Below are 18,465 nucleotides of genomic sequence, written 5' to 3'. Positions count from 1 at the left end.
TTTCGTATAATTACTATTTTGACCCTATTCTCATACCGTCATACGTGCCTTCACCCAGACGGTTGAACCATTCAATTCATCACCCGGAGGTAAAGCCGGGTTGGTTCAAATATAAACCCGAAAAATCTTTAAAAATCCGTTTGACGGGAGAAAGCTCATGTAAATAGGGGTGTTCAAAGTCTGGTTGGAGAAGATCTCAGACCAAATCAGTAAATTACGATTTGAGAAATTTTCAAATCAAACCGTTTTATTACGATTTGATGCAGTTTGAAAAAGATCTCAGACCAAACCAGTAAATTACGGTTTGAGAAATTTCTAAATCAACTAGTTTTATTACAATTTGGTGTAGTTTCTAATACGGTTTGGGGAACTTTGGACCATTCTTTGATTCTATTGGCTTAACCCAATTAAAAAGCCCAAATAGAACCCCTAAAAACTAAAACTTAAACCTTTTATTTTATTATTTTATTATAAAATAAAAGAGTTTATTATATATTTATAATTGTATACATTCGGTTTACATATATATCATATTTACACATCATTTATTTATATTTTATAGATATAATTATGGTTTATAGTTTATGGTGTGGTTCAGTTTATAAAATCCAAGAAACCAAACCGCAATTTAGCAAAATATGAAATTCAACTAACTTATTTTCAGGTGCAAACCAAACCAAACCACAAATTTAATTTGGTTTAGTTTGGTTTTATGATTTGAACCAAATAATGTAAGTAACCGTACATGTAAATAACTTACCATTACCACCAAAAAAAAAAACCGTTCACTTGATAAATTTTTGGGTAAATTATAGATATGTACCCTGTACTTTGGGGTAGTGACAGATAGGTACCTTGAACTTTCAATTGTAATACTTGAGTACCCTGAACTTTCAAAATTAGACACTTAGGTCCATCTATTAGTATTTCGTCAATTAAACATTGCATAATGCCAAAAATACCCTTCTCATGTATTTTCGAGATCATTCCCAGGTAACTAAACGTCTCCCCATGATGACGTTTTCACATGGACAACAAATAACATATTCAAAACTTCCGACAATGGCATTCTCTAGTGATGATTTTACTCCATAGAATGATCTAAAAAATACATGAAAAAGGGTATTTTTTACATTATACAATGTTTAATTGACAGAATACTAACAAATAGACCCAAGTGTCTTTTTTTGAGAGTTCAGGGTACTTGGGTGTTGCAATTGAAAGTTAAGGATATCTATCTACCACTACACCCAAAGTACAAGGTACCTATTTGTAATTTAACTTAAATGTTTGGCATGAAGTGTGATGGCTTAGTTGGACGGTTCTGATTGATACCCATCTGATGGTAGATAAGTAATTATAGCCTTATAAGTTACAATTGAAATATTGGGTATTTCAAATAGTGAGAACACTAATCAAATGGCTTTGTTTTGTAATCTGTTATGATCAAGTTGCATTTTCAAACTGGAAATTATCTTTGGTTTTTTTTTTCCTTGAGCTGTTTGGAAATTTTAATTATATTGTTAGTTGGGGTGAGAATTGAAATCTGAGAAATATCATTAAGGGGTTTGAGCATACAATCCCCACCGGAGTGTTATAGACTTCACTATCCTTCAATTAAGGCCATGTTTGGCATGTCTTTTTGCGTGGACTGTCTGCTTTTTACAAGTCCGGCAGTTTGTTTCACATTTTCCCGTTTGGTTGGGGAAAGATCTAGCCGCCAAAAAACATCGTGCTTATAAGACGCATGAAGCTTGTTTTGGACGATTTTCGGAAAGCTCCAAATGGAGTTTTTTGTATTTATTTTTCAATTCATCTTTGCACGGAAAGACACACTTTAACCAAAATAGTCTTCAAGCTATCAAGATCTTAATACAAAAGCTCACTACATCTTTTGATTATTAGAACTTCAAAAAGATCATTCAAAAAAGACTTACCAAATGACCCCTAAATTAAGAGTTATTGTTCACCAGGAGACACTTGATTCAAAGTGACACTATTGAATATTTGGGGGATGTTTGGAACCGTGGCCATTTTTCAAAAAAAAAATGGTTCCATGTCGAATCCACATAGGCGTTTCAACAAATGCCCATGTTGCTCATTGTTTGGTTCAGCCGATTATAAAAAAAAAAAAAAAACAGTTTTGCCTTGAAAATCGGTGGACCACCGATGCATCCGTGAACCGTTGCCCCCAATGGTTAACTGAGCTAGTGAAAATAGCATCCTATGTGGCACTTATGTGTAATCCGAGTTGGCATCAATGGGAATGTTCCGGTGCTTCTCAGTCCACCAGAACATTAACCCAATAAATGGTAGTGTTAGACAGGCCTCTTCCTTCTTGCCATCGAACATCCCAGAGCCTCTGTAACTTCTACTCGCTGAAAGTATCTTCGTCATTGCCATCGCCGAAAGAGGTTGGTCGTCGCCTAAGGAATTTAGTTGTTGCCGGAAGAGGTTTGTCTCTATACTTTTTTTTTCCCTCTGTGTAAGTTCGTTTTTCTCTGTAAAAATGTTTTCTTTTCCTTCTCTGTAAACCATATGAGATAGAACCATGAAGCTTGCTTTCCTTTTCGTTTTGATAGAACCATGAGATATAACCATGTGCACTATTTTATTTTTCATTTCTTTCTTGACTTGTACATTCTGGACTGCTGGCTACTTGAGGTTAACAATTTGTTTTTCTTGCATCTCTGTTCTCAGGGAATTATACAACGAACTTGTTTCAAGTTTTATTGGCCATTAGACTTATAGATACTAATCATCAAAACATAATCTTAGATAAACAAAGTGATCTCTAGTCTGTCATAACCTATAATAGGCTCAACGAGATTATTAACATCATTGGTTCTTCTTTTGTTTTATCAGTTAAGTGAATCTGTCATTGGTTAAATGTTTTTTATCCAAGAAGAAAGTGATTGGATATATTTTTTCAATTTGTATTTGAAAATTGCTCTTGTAGTGGTGAAAGGGGATTGTGTTGCTTTCAGGAGCACTTGTATCTAGTTGATTTCAGTCTCTGTCCCTATTCTTGTATGAATTATCTTGTTTCTGTAGTTTATGTAGTAACTAGCAAACATTAAAAATGAATTAACATGAAAGAACCAAAATAAACTAGGAGAATAAGCAACCCAAATAATAGAATAAAAAACAAAAAACAAAATAAAAGAAAAAGCACATAGTTGATTAGTCAACCAGTCAACCAAATTGGGCATTCTTTTACCAAAGAATTTGATTAATTCTTTGTTCCCATGAACAACATGTTCAACCTGATCCAACCCGACAAAGTTGTGGCTTGGAAGTCTGAACATGGTCAAGGTTTCCATACACAGTTGTGTATCCTGTGATGAATCCCATGTGTTTTGATATTGAGGAAGCTTCCATCTCTTTAATGTGTTAGTTCATCCATGATGGACCACTTGAATCTTGGCGTATGTGATTTAATGATATGACTAGTTGTTGTTGTGCTACTCTAGCCTGTTAATCTTTTATGGCCCCACATGGGTTGTGGATCAATTAGTGGTGAAATCTGTTGTGTTTATGTGAATTCTGCTCCCATAATGAGCATCTGCTAGCTCTTCATGCAAATAAATATGAAGAACCCAGATAGGACAGGGGACTGGAGGGCTCTTGATTGTGCTGCAACTGGGTTTATGTGAAATCTGTTCCCATTATGAGTCTTTGCTAGCTCTGCTCTGCTTCATGCAAAGAAAAATGGAAGAACCCAGAGATAGGCATCTGTTCCCATTAGACCATATATTATAAAACAATCATCCAATTTAATCTGGACCATTTGATAAGCATCATTATATAATTTGGTATGATATTAGCATGTATCATCTTACAGGGGAATGTGTGAACATACATGAAAGACGGTGATGAAAATCACCTTATCAAACAGCATAGTGTTGTTCACTACCTACATGGCAGAAACACTACCAAACAAAAATAAGGCGTTTTTCAACAAAAAAACGGGTCTTGGAAGCATGGGCATTTTTTTCTTGAAAATCGGTTCTACAAAAACGCCCACGCTTCCAAACATCACGTTGATTATTGTGGCAACCACTTGTGAGGAGCCCTCTTTGAATCAAACCCCTCAAAATAGAAAACATAATTATTATGAGAGTATATCTAATAATCTAACAAGATGAAGGAACAACTTTTAATTCCTTTTAAAATTACAAACCTTTCATGGGACTCTTTCAATTAATTTTCATCCTTGCCGGGGTAGGAGCTTTTAAAAGGAAATAAAAATCAAACTATTATTGTTATTTGTTCCCTTAATTCATGGAGAAACATTCTTGTATCCCTATATTGCTAAAGCTTAACAAATTACAAAACAGAACACCTTGGATCATAGTTGTCAAGGCGACGCTAGGCGATTAGGCAATTTTTCATGGTCTCCTCACCCAAACGCCCCAGGTTTTACGTACTAGGCGCCCGCCCAAAGACTTACGCGGGTGCTTATTTATATATATGTAATAAAACTATTTTTTTATTTAATAATTGTTTTGAAATTTTATTGATTGTTGTATTGTTTTAAAATACAATCTTCGTATCATCTAGTATCAAGACAAGTTACATAAAGACTCTGTGAAAGGGTTTTCTTTCGATTGTAGAGGGAGGATAACTGAACACCAGTTCAAGCTCGAGCCCCAGCCCAACTCCATCGCACCTCACCTCCGACAGCAACAGGTAAGTTTTTTTCTTCAGTTTTCTTCTTCTTCTTCTTCAACATTTTCTCCTTTTTTTTTTTTGACAATACAGTCCGCACTCCGCAAGCCAGGCGCCAAACCTCTTCTTCTTCTTCTTCGAATTTCAGTTGAAAAAACTAAGGTTCCGCCAAACCTCATTTTCCTTTTCTTCTTTCTTCTTCTTCTTCTTCTTCTTCTTCTTCTTCTTCTTCTTCTTCTTCTTGTATCCCTATATTGCTAAAGCTGAACAAATTACAAAACCGAACACCTTGGATCATAGTTGTCAAGGCGACGCTAGGCGATTAGGCAATTTTTCATGGTCTCCTCGCCCAAACGCCCCAGGTTTTACGTACTAGGCGCCCGCCCAAAGACTTACGCGGGTGCCTATTTATATATATGTAATAAAACTATTTTTTTATTTAATCATTGTTTTGAAATTTTATTGATTGTTGTATTGTTTTAAAATACAATCTTCGTATCATCTAGTATTAAGACAAGTTACATAAAGACTCTGTGAAAGGGTTTTCTTTCGATTGTAGAGGGAAGATAACTGAACACCAGTTCAAGCTCGAGCCCCAGCCCAACTCCATCGCACCTCACCTCCGACAGCGGCAGGTAAGTTTTTTTCTTCTTCTTCTTCTTCTTCTTCTTCTTCAACATTTTCTCCTTTTTTTTTTTTTTTGACAATTCCGCACTCCGCAGGCCAGGCGCCAAACCTCTTCTTCTTCTTCTTCAAATTTCAGTTGAAAAAACTAGGGTTCCACCAAACCTCTTTCTTCTTCTTTCTTCTTCTTCTTCTTCTTCTTCTTCTTCTTCTCCTTCTTCTTCTTCTTCTTCTCCTTCTTCTTCTCCTTCTTCCTTCTTCTTCTTCTTCTTCTTCTTCCTTTCTTTCTTGTTCTTGTTCTTCTTCTTTTTCTTCTTCTTCTGTCCAAGTGCCCAACAGTCGTCCACCTCTTGAGTCCTTGAGTCCATTCTTTTGTTTTGTATGCTGATTGCTGAATTGAAAATCTGATATATGTTTGAAATGCTTTATTTTGAAAATCTAAAATGGCTGACTATATGGCTGATTTTTTTATCAGTTTTGTTTTTTATTTTTGTTATTTTGGCTGATTAGGTCCTTTAGGAAGTATATAAATCTATAAATTAATATATTTATAGATTCCATCGCCTAGGCGCCTAGGCACCTGAGCGCCCCATGGTTGCCTAGCCTCGCCTTCGCCTTGAAAACTATGCCTTGGATCAATAATAATGTCAATGTTTTAAAGTTGGCATCCTAAAGCATGGTGGTTTTCTGGTTCAAACTTCATGAGCTACCAAATGGGTACGTTCAAATCACTTGTTTTCCCCTTCTTTTCCACAAGATTTTACATGGTTTTGAGTTTTATATAAGCATATAAAACAATCGAACACAAATGGGGATTGAACACATACCTCTTGTGGTTGGAAGTTGGAAGAATAGAGATGTTGTTTTAGTCGGTTGTTGTCTGCACAAGGATTAGAGAGTTTTGATTTAGTAGAAGAAGAACCAAAAATAGGGGAAAAGAAAGAAAACAAACAAATGAAAAATAGAAGAATAATGTATAAAAAAATAAATAATCACATTACTTTGAATGGGGGCTTTTTTCTCATGATATTTTATAGGGTAAATTATAGATAGGTATCCTATACTTTGGGAGTAATGACAAATGGGTATCCTTAACTTTCAATTGCAACACTTGAGTACCCTTAATTCTCAAAAATAGACACTCGAGTCCATCCATTAGTATATTCTGTTAGTTAAACATTACATAATACCAAAAATACCCTTCTCATGTATGTTTGAGATCATTTTCAAGTAACTGAATGTCTCCCCACAATGACGTTCTCATATGGACAACAAATAACAAATTCAAATTTTTTGACAGTTGACATTCTCTAGTAATGATTTTATTTCAAAGAATGATCTCAAAAAATACAAAAGAAGGATATTTTTGATATTATGTAATGTTTAATTGGTAAAATACTAATGGATGGACCCAAGTGTCTATTTTTGAAAGTTAAGGGTACTCAAGTAATGCAATTAAAAATTCAGGATACCTATGTGTCACTACCCCAAAAGTAGATGGTGTTAATATGTAATTTACCTTATTGTATAATGAGCGAAATGATATGAAAACCCATGTTCGCATGTGTAACAAGGGCACATGTGCTCGTAAATTTAAGGGAGGTCGCTGCGAGAATTGTTAATATGAGAGATTCACTTATTATAATGTAGAACTTTTCCGGATTTAATGGGTACTACGGTTGTATGATCCATTTCTCTCTATTGATTTGTATGCTATATGTTGATCTTCTTCCCCACTACATTGATACTTTTCTCGGGTTTTGATTCTTTGCTTTTATCTTCTTGAGTTATAGATTCTTTGTCTCTGAAGAGGGATTAGGGTTTTGATAACGCCCGACTTTCCAGTTCGGCCACTCACCTCTGACCATCGGCTACCTCTCCATTCTCCCTTTAGTAACAGTCCAAACTACCATCAAAAGACAGTGAGTTGGCTTTGTTTTGTTTTTTTTTTTTTATTTATCTCATTTTTGTTGAATCATTCCATGCTGTTATCTTTGTATTTCGGCATATAACCACGAGCTACTGTTATTTTCATCAGCAACCTCTTCATTTAGGCTTTTAAAACCTTGGTTAAAAGAAATAAAATGTGCAGTTATTAGTATGTTCAGTATCAATGGAAAATTGGAGACTACACAGAAACCAGAAGTTTTATGAATTATGTTATATCATGATAAATAGATTCTAGCAGACTTGTTGCACAGATTGCTTGTAATTTTGGGTGTACAAGTGATCAAGTTGGAACCTATTTCTTGGTTTGTGAATTAGGTTTGGGGAGAGGCTTGAGAGACTTTGAAAGACTGGGGGCTTTAGAACTAATCAAATCCCTTGATAGCGTCTTCCTTGACCCTACTTCTTATTGACTCTTGCATTTGGGCTCGTAACACCTCTGGAGTCTCCTCATGTTCTTCCTTTTTAATTGCAATTACCAGCTCCCCCATTGTTCACGCTTTCCATTTAACTCTATTTGGAAGGAACCAATCCCACCAAGGATTAGGGCCTTCTATAGGAAGTTTGTTTCATTTGAAAATTAACATGTACGAGAATCTTCAAAAGAGAAGACCCAAATATTGCGTTTCTCCATTTATGTGCTTTCTTTGCAATGCAAGTGGGAAATATACTTATTTGGGAGTAGTTTCTTTCTCTCTTCTGTTGCAGATGATCTTCTCCAACTGATGCAGTCTTTTTTTTTTTTCAGTATCTATTATCCACCTTTTAAAGAAAAGAGGAACAAATATGTGGAGATGCACTAGGGTGGCTATATTATTGTCAATTTGTAAATTGGAAAGAAAGAAACTCAAGAACATTTAAGGAGAAATCACAGCCAAAAAAAGAGAGCTTTATTGAGAACATTTCCATAAAGTTGGTGCATTGGATACAAACTCTAAATATATTTGTGCTTTTCTTGATAATTATTTACTAAGGGGTTGGCAGCAGGTGGCTCACATAGTTGTCAAGGCAATGCCTAGGCGACAAGGCACCCTTGGAGGCTTGCCTTGCCTAATCGCCAAGCAGTTTTGTATATTGTGTTATGAAATACTCTTATGTTTTTAATTTTTTGAGATTGTAATTATAAAATAGACATTATTAAACTAAAATATTCATTTTATATGTTTATATACTAATTTCCATTTATTATTTTCTTATTTGTTAGGGTTTAATCAACATAGACATTGCCAACTACTGTGTTGAACTCTCAAAGACTTCAAAATCTGAACCAATAAGTAAGGAAGAACCTAAGATTTTGTCTAATCAACACATTTTCTTCTTCCACCTTTTCTTTTTATCTTTTCCTATAACAAAAATAGGGGTTTAGCCCCAATAATTTTTGAATTTTCTTCTATTTCTTCTTTTTCTTCTCATGAAAATGTTCATATGTTGATTTTCTATACTTTTGACATGAAGTTTATACCTTTCTTATGGAAATTATGGATAATTATTAAGGAAATATGGTTATGGAGCCTAGGGAGCTACCATAGGATTTATGTTTTTTACTTAAAAAATACATCGCCTAGCCTCGCCTTGGTGCCTTGAAAATTATGGTGGCTCATTCATCATCTCCTAGAACAAATGTCCTATTGGAATATAAAACTCCACCAATCAATCAATTAAGTTAAATTTTGACGAATGCAGCTTAGGAAATCTAGGCAAATCAGGGAGAGTGAGAGTTTTCTATGAATGTTGACGAATGCAGCTTAGTGGAGTCATCAGCAAAGCAATGTGCAAGTGGGAGGAGCAATATGTTTTTGGGAAGGGTAACTTAATGATGTAAAGAAAAGGGCCTGGCTAACTTAGCAAGACTAACTTGTTTGTTTATCTTCTGCTTATATCTTTACCACATAATAAAAGTTGATACAGTTAACAATAAAAAAATGATATTAGCAGAACAAAAATAAACTAGGTTATGCGATATGGTTCAACACAACTACACTATGCTGACCGTTTCCATAAAGTGAGTTTTTTTTATGGCAGCACCAGTGTACAAATTAGTATATGTATATGTGCATTTTCATTTGTAAAAGCTGGAGGATGTTTGAGGTAGAGAAAATTGCCTATTCAGATGCATCCTTTCTTGTAATTTCTGGACCCTGGGATTATTTCAAGCAAAGGTAGGGGTGCAACTTGGGTGGGCTTGGGTTGGCCTTTTATCAAAATTGAATGGGCCCAGCTCAATGGCCTGAGCCTGAAGCAGTGTAAAATGTTAGTTCAGGCCAACCCAAGTTGCACTCCTAAGCAGAGGAAACTGCTGCAGGCAAAGGGTCCACGTTTTTACCACATAACTGTCTCCTCAATTCAAAGTTCCACCTATTGTGAAGCAAATTCTCTTGCTGTTGGAACCAAGTTTGCTGAGGTTTAGCAACCCATACAAAAAAAGTTTAGGTACAAATAAAAGAAAAAGAACACCTTTTTTTTTACAACAAAACATAGCTGAAAGTCATCAAGCCCTGATATTTTCCAGCTTCAGAGCCTGTTGAATTTCTTTAGTAAATCTTCGTTCCACTCCTGAGAGTTGGATGACTATATTTAAAGTAATTAGGACCAAAAATTTATGTTGAAGGTAGCAATTAAACTTTAAACTCTAAGAGTAGTAATTACCCTAAGAGTGGCACACTGGGTAAAAACTCTGACATTATTCAAGGACTTTAAGTTGGAGGGTTTTTTCAGGAATTGGGGGGCCATAGCTGTCGTGGAGGGGATTGATGAAGCTGAATTTTAACGACAGCAGTATGGGTAACCCGGGGGACCTCAGGCATTGGAGGGGTAATCAGGGATGAGAATGGTGCTATTTGGGCCTTGTTTTCTGCCCAATTGAGCAGGAGGACATAATAAAAACAGAATTTCTAGCAGCGGTTTTTGGAGTAGAAAGAGCAAAAGAAATGGGCATTAATAGGCTGATTGCTGAAGGAGATTCTAAGATTGTAGTAAATGGCTGAGGAAAGGTGCAGGGGTGATTTGGCAACTCAAAAATGAAATTCAGGTGGTTCAAATGGCTCTCAAAGGATTTGTATATCCAAATCAGAAGGATTAGGAGATCTGCGAATAGCTTGGTTGACAGCTTAGCTAAAGCTAAGAAAGGAGTTCAAAGAAACAATATGTACTAGGCACATTTGTAATTTTTGGGGGGCTAGTCCTATTTTGGACTGTTCTTTCACAACGCCTTGTTGTAATCTGCTCTTTATTCTTCTAATCAATAAAATTTCTTCTTTGTGTTGCTGACAAAAAAATTGAACTTTCAGCTCCACCAAATTTCCACGAGAAGCGTCTTATCATTTTTTTTCATAAGTTTGTATCATTATTATTTTAGCAAATAGTTGAATTATACAGAGACTCCATCTATATTGTTCTACATTAATTTGCAAGAAAATTTGACATTTAAAACTCTTGAATGTAGATATCAAACATAATACAGTTAATGAAAGTTTCTTGTATTGATGCGATATTTAGATTAACGAGGACTGATTTTTGCTCCAATGGAAACTGCAAATTCATTTAGTATCTGTTTTTGAAAAAGGAGTTAGAGAGCTTAACCTCTTGGATGGATTGCCTCCACATGAGTTTTGTGTGTTAAGCTTCATTTTTCTTCAATTAGAAGTAGAAGTTGATACCCAAGAACAATTATAGTTAATAAGTTGGCCCTATATTAGAATGCCATGATACATTGATTTTTTCTCATGAAACAACTTCTATATGTTTTTGTTGTTCCATGCCTATATGAGCACCGGTGGTTGAGGATGACAACTCAAGTGATTATTGTTCCATATCTTCTAATAAACATACTTTAACTTATTTATCAAAAAATAAATAAATAAATAAACATATTTTAACTTTGTTGAAGATTAATCAGTTTTATGATGTTTTTTATGAGTAAATGTTTTATGTTAGTTGTTAGATAGGAGGTGGGGATCACAGTAGTTATGTGAGTTCAAATTTTATTATGTTTTTGTGTCTTATATATGCTATTTTATGTCTTGCCGCCCTATAAGGGCATAGTTGTATTTGTACTGTTCTATTATTTTTCGTATAAATAATAAGTGAAGGGGCGGCCAAATTATTGCTCTCTTTTCTTTCAACTTCTCTTCTTCTCCTTCTCTCTTCAAGAAACTATTTTTCTTTTATATTTTTTTAATTCAGTAGATTTCTACTTGGTATCAGAGCCTCGGCTAGGGTTTCTTGAAGCATTTTCATTCAACCCTAGATCAACCAATTGCGTGAAGTAGTAAAGGGATGATCGATCTGCTATAGATTGCCTAGTTCTTGGATTTTTTGGTGGGATCTAGTCATCAGGAAGGTGATCTACTGTTCGACATCAAAATTAGGAAGAATTGGAGAACAGGGAAGAGTTCCAGAAAAGTTGGACTCTCTATTTTTTATCTGACCTTTGGCACCCAGGTATTGCTAGTTTTCTTTTGATTTTCTGAAGATGAAGGTTTGGTTTCTGGAATTTTCTGAGCCTCCCAGAGTGATCGGTTCACTCTTCTCTTTATTGGGAGGCGTGGGGAGGAGAGAGATTTCTCTCCAGTTAGGGTTTTCTACTTCTGGAAGGGTTGGTTTTTGTGTGTGTGATATTACATTATTTTTTGAAGGTCTCCAATCTTTTTTTTTTCTTATTGTTGAACTGTTTGAAGTAAGATGGAGAGTTGGAATATTGAGATGAAATTTACCGGTACTGTAGGACTGGGTGTTGGAGGTAGTAGTGATATTTTTGGGTCTGGGATCCTTACTATAGTAAAACTTGATGGTACAAATTATTTGGAGTGGACACAATCAGCTAAGAGGACTATTGGTGCATGTGGAAAATTAAGGTATCTCACTAGGGAGGAGAAGAAACTCGATACAGACGCTTCCTGATGGGTGCAAGAGAATTACATGGTAACGTCCTGGCTATGTAATTCTATGTTACTTCATATTGCAAAAAATTTCCTAAGGGCTAATACTGCTGAGGAGATTTGGGATAGAGTGACTGAAACCTACTCTCATAAGCAAAATGAAGCTAGAGCCTATCAGTTAAGAAATCAGGTGATAAGTATGAAACAGGGAGAAAAACCTCTTGTTCTCCATGTTGAAAACCGTATGGCAGGAAATAGATCACTTAGAAACTATGGTATGGGAAAGTGTAAATGATGCAGCAACTTAACACAGACTAGTAGAGAGGAATAGGGTTTTTGAGTTCTTAGCAGGGCTGAACCTTGAATTTGACATTGCTAGGCAGCATATTCTTTCTAGGGAGGGTGTGACACTCTCTCAGGCCTATGCCTTTGTCTCTAGAGAGGAGAGTAGGAGGAATGTTATGCTGAGACAGCTTGGGATTGACCTGTCAGCTATGGTTGGTACAACAAAACCTAAGCCGAATGGAGACAGAGGGAGTAGTGAGACTAGAAGGGATGATACAAAGGACTTGGTGTGTGATTATTCTAAGAAGCCTAAGCATACCAAGGACACTTGTTTGAAGCTTCATCCAAATCTTATGCCTACACGGATAAGAAACAAGAAAGGAAATGCAAATGTAGCCACTACAGGATGCTCTTTAGCCCCTCTTTCCCAAACTGATTGGGAATCCATTACAGTAGCAGCAGTGAGAACAGAATTGGAGAGGTTTGGACAACTTATGAGTAAGAAATATTCACCTAGCTCTAGCCTTCTAGATGGACAGCAGAATGCAGGAGCCAACTACACCACTTCCTTTGCACATATAGGTAGTTCATATGCAACTGCAAATCTTGCATCCACTTCAGGTAAGGAGGGACCTCATTGGATTATAGACTCAGGAGCATCTGAGTACATGGCTAATGCCCCTACCCTTTTCAGTTCCTATCAGTTATGTTCTGGTAGAGACAGTCTCTACAGCAGATGGTTCACATATTCCCATTGCTGGGAAAGGGACAATTAGAGTGACCAATGATACAACTCTGTTTTCTGTTTTACATGTCCCTAGATTTCATACCAATCTACTATCTGTTAGTTCTTTGACAAAGAATTTGAATTGTTCCGTGACTTTTCTTCCTGGTAATTGTGTTTTGGGGGATTTGGAGTCAAAGAAGATGATTGAGAGTGGTCGTGAGGTGAATGGCGTCTACCTTTTGGATGAGATTTCGAGACATCAGGGCCATCATGTTAGCAGCAGCAATAGTAGTGGGTCAGAGTCAGTAAACCAGATTATACTCTGGCACAATCGCTTGGGACAACTTTCTTTTAGTTCTTTGAAATGTCTTTTCCCAAAGTTGTTTGAGTCTGTTCAGTTATCTACTTTGGAGTTGTTTATGGATGATTATACACGATATTCTTGGATATATTTGATGAGATCACGTGATGAGGTTCCTAACTTGGTACGACAGTTTCACCAGATGGTTCTCACACAATTTGGTGTGAGAACTAAGGTTTTTAGATCAGATAATGCCAGAGAGTACTTTGAGAAGGACCTAACCACGTATCTCCTAAAACATGGGGTAATTCAACAGAGCAGTTGTGTATATACACCACAACGGAATGGAGTTGTTGAGACAAAAAACAGACACATTGTGGAGGTGGCAAGGAGTCTTATGGTGTGTGCTTCAGTTCCTGTGTAGTTTTGGGGAGAAGTAGTACTTACAGCCGTGCATTTGATTAACTGTGTTCCTTCACAGGCTTTGGGGTTTAAGGTGCCATTTAGCCTGCTTTTTCCAGATGAGGAGATATTTCATATACCTCTGAGGGTTTTTGGGTGTGTTTCATATACCTCTGAGGGGTATTGTTGTTATGACCCAGTGTTGAGGAGCAGATTTGTCACAATGGATGTTACCTTCTTTGAATCCACCTTCTTCTTCTCGAGTGGTTTTCCTCAGGGGGAGAGTTTTGGTCAAAATAGGATTGGAGTCTGCCCGATTATTTATTTGGTTGAGCTTTAGAGAACGAATCAAGAGTTCGTTTAGAGCATTTCAACTCTGTTGGCAGTTTTTTATTCAATGTTCATGCAAGGAGTGACCTTTGGGAAGTTTAGATATTGCTTCGCTGATCAAGACGTGAATTGCAGTGTTTAGGAAATTACCAGTTGATACTTGACGGAAGACGTGAATCAGTGAATGTCCTCGACTCCTCTCCAGATGGCTTGTATTAAGCCTTTGTTTGACTCAATACTTCTGATTAAAGATCTCTTTTCCAACATCAAACGTCTATGATGGCCCCTGATTTCTTGATTGCCAACTCCTTCGCCCTATTTTAAACTAAAGTATACTTGGGCCGGTCTTGGGTTGAGCTTTTGCCAAAATTTGAATGGGCCTCTGAGCTTAAGCCCGCGCCCATGAAAGGTCTAGTTCGAAGTCATTTGTCGTTAGAAAATAGTGGTGTATGCGGATTGCGGACCATTTCTGTTAGTCTCAATAGAATAGCTTTGTGTTGGAGAAATACGGTGTTATTGGATTGGATCTAGCTATTTCTATATCAGATTTAATTATTAAACTTTAAATCCAAATCTGGTCTAAAATCTGATTAGAGAAGATCGAATATTAGTTTGTCACCTATTTGTTTATTTATTTATTTTTAATTTCTAATTGTTGGAATGAATGTAGGGCTGTCATCGGTTGAATCTGGGGCAGGACAGGATGTTCCAGTCCTGAAACGATTATTAAGCAGGACAAAATAATGGATCATGATAATCAGGTTTGACCCAATAAACCGAATTACACTAATAGAAATACTTATTTATTTAAAGAATAATTCAAAACTTGAAGTTTGATAATATAAAAAATTAAATGATAGTAAAATAGTAAATCATTTATATGTTAATAAATTAATTTGTTTTCATCTAATATTAAATTTACCATTTTATATATAAAATATAATAAAAATTATAAGAAAAACTGGAAAACCCTTAAATTTATTTAATAAAAGATCCGTTTGGTTTAATTGATCAGGTAGAATTGACCCGTTGACAGCTCGAGATGAATGTAAGAGGCCTTTTCTTTTATAGTGTTTTTGTGTTTTGTGTCCATTTTGTCCCTTCTTTCCCAACCTCAAAGGAAAAGTTAGCCTTTACCTCAATTATAGTGTTTTTGAATCATTGTTGACTTGGACGGTTGGACTATTCAACTTGGTAACAATTCAGGCAAATGGTTCCATTTCACCCTCAATCCAGTCCTCGGCAAAAAAATCCTTGATTTGATTAGCATCCCATTAACACAAACGGTTGAACCCGTGACCTGTTCGACCCATTTAACAGTTTTTGGCCATTTTTATTTTAATTGTTTTTTAATTGGAATAGGTCATCCGTTCAACCGGACAGGCAAACTGTTGACCCAGAAATCAGTGGTCAAAACGAATCCTAGGTCAGTTTTTAAAACCTTGCCCTATTATATTGACAATTATATTTATTTGACCTCATCTAATAGCAAATTAGCAATTGCACTCTCCTGGAAACCCATGATGGTGTGTTCATTTCTATTCTCTCCTCTTTTCTTCATTTCAACTGTTATAACTTTTCCCATTCTTTGCACATTTTAAACTAGACCTTGGTTCTATTACTTGTTGAAGCACAAGTTGCTATAAGAGCAAAGGCTTTCTTTCACTTTTTTGCATGGTAGTCTCATGTAAACCCTAGGATCAACAAGGTATGTAGGTGTTTGAAGCACTAATCAGTTTCTTCTCTTGGATCGCATGCCTTTAGGAGGTTTTTGGAGAAGACTGATGCACATGTTGTTGCAAAAATAGAATTAATAAGGGATAATAGAACTTATCATTCAACACTTTATGAACCTAGAATGCACCAGTGTTGCAGAATCGGTGCTGAAAGCTGATAACAAACTGAGTAATAGTAGTATGAAATGGGTTGAGTTGTGTCATTTGGTTACTCTCCTTAAAGCTGCATTTGCCCCCTACAGTATAGTCGGGTGATTGTAAATCAGTTTACTAGATGAAATAGCCTACATGCTTCTGGTAGATGTGCACTCGCTTACTAGAAAATAAATCTAAAATCTAACTAATAAAGTCTACCACAAGTTCTAATATAAAGAAAATCTGTACTAGCACTCTTTCTCTCTCTCAAGCAATCCCAAACAGTAGTTATTTGCTTTGACATTTGAAAATGAAGAAAAGTGAGAATAATGAGTACGGCCCTCAGTAAGTAACATTTCTTTCCTCCAGTTAGATCAAGCATGCAGAAGAAAATAATAATGTGCATAACAATAAATAATTCATAAAATCCCCATATTACTCACAAGATAAGTTTCAAACCACTTAATATGTCTTGGAGAAGAGAAATTCACATACTCAAAAAAGCATCAAACTTTCTAACAATTCACCAAATCATAAGAACAAGCTAGGTGAAACACAATGTGTGGATTGATGTTGATATATTCAAATTCAAATTCAAACTCACATAGCAATTTTCACAAGGGTAAACTACGATCACTTTCATCCCCAATGGCAAGGTCCAGAATGTAGTTATATATTAAATTACAACCACCTTATCCCTAGTGATAAAGGACCACATATATGCCCTGTGGTGAGGGCCCAAATTCAAAATGGACTAGTCTAAGATGGTATCATATTCATCCCCAATGGCAGGGTCCAAAGGGTAATCCTATATTATTAGAATATATAATAGATATATCATTCCACACATGAGTCTCACAAAGGAATTTATCATAGGAATAACAACATAGCTAAATAAAGAATAACAACTTAAAAAAAAGTCATTGCTTCTTTTAAGGAATAACAATGTGTCAAATATTGATGATTCACAATAGTCAACAAAAAAATAAAAAACATCATCTAAATTCTAAATTCATAATATTTACATGCTTGGATCCCAATTCAAATAAATATAAAATATATATAACCAAGAATTTATTTGTTAATTTACTTGATAGTTGGCAAAAGAAAAAAAGAGAAAAGAAAAAAATATATATAACTAGAAGATGAAAAGTCACTTATTCAATACACTGATTCCAAATTACCAATACAAGTGAGTCACGGTATATCCAAAAGCCTATAAGTCAACGAATAATTGTCACCGCCAATTTCAAAACTAATATTGATAAATTTGTGGGGTAAAAACTATAACCTTATTGTATTAGTCTATCTAAACTTCTAATAGTTTACTAGCTTAGGTTCTGAGACTCCCATACTTCCAGATTTGTTGTGTTCAAGGATCAAAATCTTAAGACTCATAACTTCCAGTTCAAAATCCGTTTTGCAAATATGATATAATGTCATGAAGGTCTTACAGCCCATTACAATTTAAACATTACTCCCTTCTAAAGAGATCATTAGATGATCCCTTTCTGGTAGCCTAAAAACGGTTGGTTGCTTGAATTTTCTCGGATTCCCATATTTGGGCAGGTTTAAGATACTAGCTTTAAAAATTCATAACTTTTAGTACAAAAATCCAAACGAGAAAATTTAGGTATTGTTTCAAAGATATCATCGAGAATTGTAATTTAGAACCAAAATTTAGTAAAAAATGTCACCAGAATGCCAATTTTTGGTGGCCTAAAATCGGTTGGCGTCCCTTGTGTTTCAATCTGAAATTTAACCTAGCTTTCCATCTACAAATCCAAAAGACACAAGGTTGAATTCATTGGGTTTCTAATGTCAAGAAGTCTTTATTAAAACTATTTTATTGTTGGAGATTGTCTAGAAAATAATCATATAAAAAAATCTAATTTTAAGTTTAATACACAAGAAAACAAAAAACGAATATCTAAGGGAGAAAAAGACTTACCTAAAGAGCGGTTTGATGCCAAAAATCACTAAAATCCCTAACTTGATTCTCCAATGATGGATTGTCTTCACCTTCTCTTATCTTTGAAAAGAAAAAAAAAAGGAAAGAGTTCTTGCACTAGCTAAAGAAATTAGGTTTTTTTCTAAACACGTTTTTCCTTTTTGCTAAGAAGTCCCCCCTTAAAAGAAAGTCCAAACAGCCCTCTCCTACAACACCCACTCTCTCATTATTAAACTTAGTGGGTTTTTTGGGTATTACATTTATTTTTCTAGTTTTTGTTCGACCTCTAGAAGAGATCAGTTGCTATTCTAAGTAGTTCTAGAATGTTTGTAAGATCGACCCTCATTCAGTTTGATTTTCGACAAGTATGGTTGGTTGTAAAAAATTACTCACAAGCATATGGTATTAATTACTTGGAAACCTTTTACAGTTTCATCATACTCTTGGCTTCTCTACCAATTGGATGTGAAGAAATACAT

The 18,465-nt window shown here is 35.5% G+C and overlaps 1 long non-coding RNA gene across 2 annotated transcripts; it reads left to right on the top strand.

Annotated features, from left to right (window-relative positions):
* Positions 1-4,351: 4,351 nt before the first annotated feature.
* On the top strand, positions 4,352-8,799 carry LOC148802629 (uncharacterized). 2 transcript variants are annotated; one of them, XR_016082821.1, is made up of 4 exons: positions 4,352-4,692; positions 5,231-5,306; positions 7,089-7,217; positions 7,991-8,799. It is a non-coding gene; the product is annotated as an uncharacterized LOC148802629 (long non-coding RNA). The 2 variants fall into 2 exon arrangements; XR_016082820.1 differs by having other exon boundaries at positions 4,352-5,306.
* Positions 8,800-18,465: the final 9,666 nt, after the last annotated feature.

The sequence above is a fragment of the Nelumbo nucifera genome, chromosome 2 (assembly GCF_055504915.1).
Source record: "Nelumbo nucifera cultivar China Antique chromosome 2, China Antique-T2T, whole genome shotgun sequence".
In the NCBI taxonomy this organism is placed as follows: Eukaryota; Viridiplantae; Streptophyta; class Magnoliopsida; order Proteales; family Nelumbonaceae; genus Nelumbo; species Nelumbo nucifera.
The sequence above is the reverse complement of the archived record's forward strand: the minus strand, read 5'-3'. Positions and strand labels throughout refer to the sequence as shown.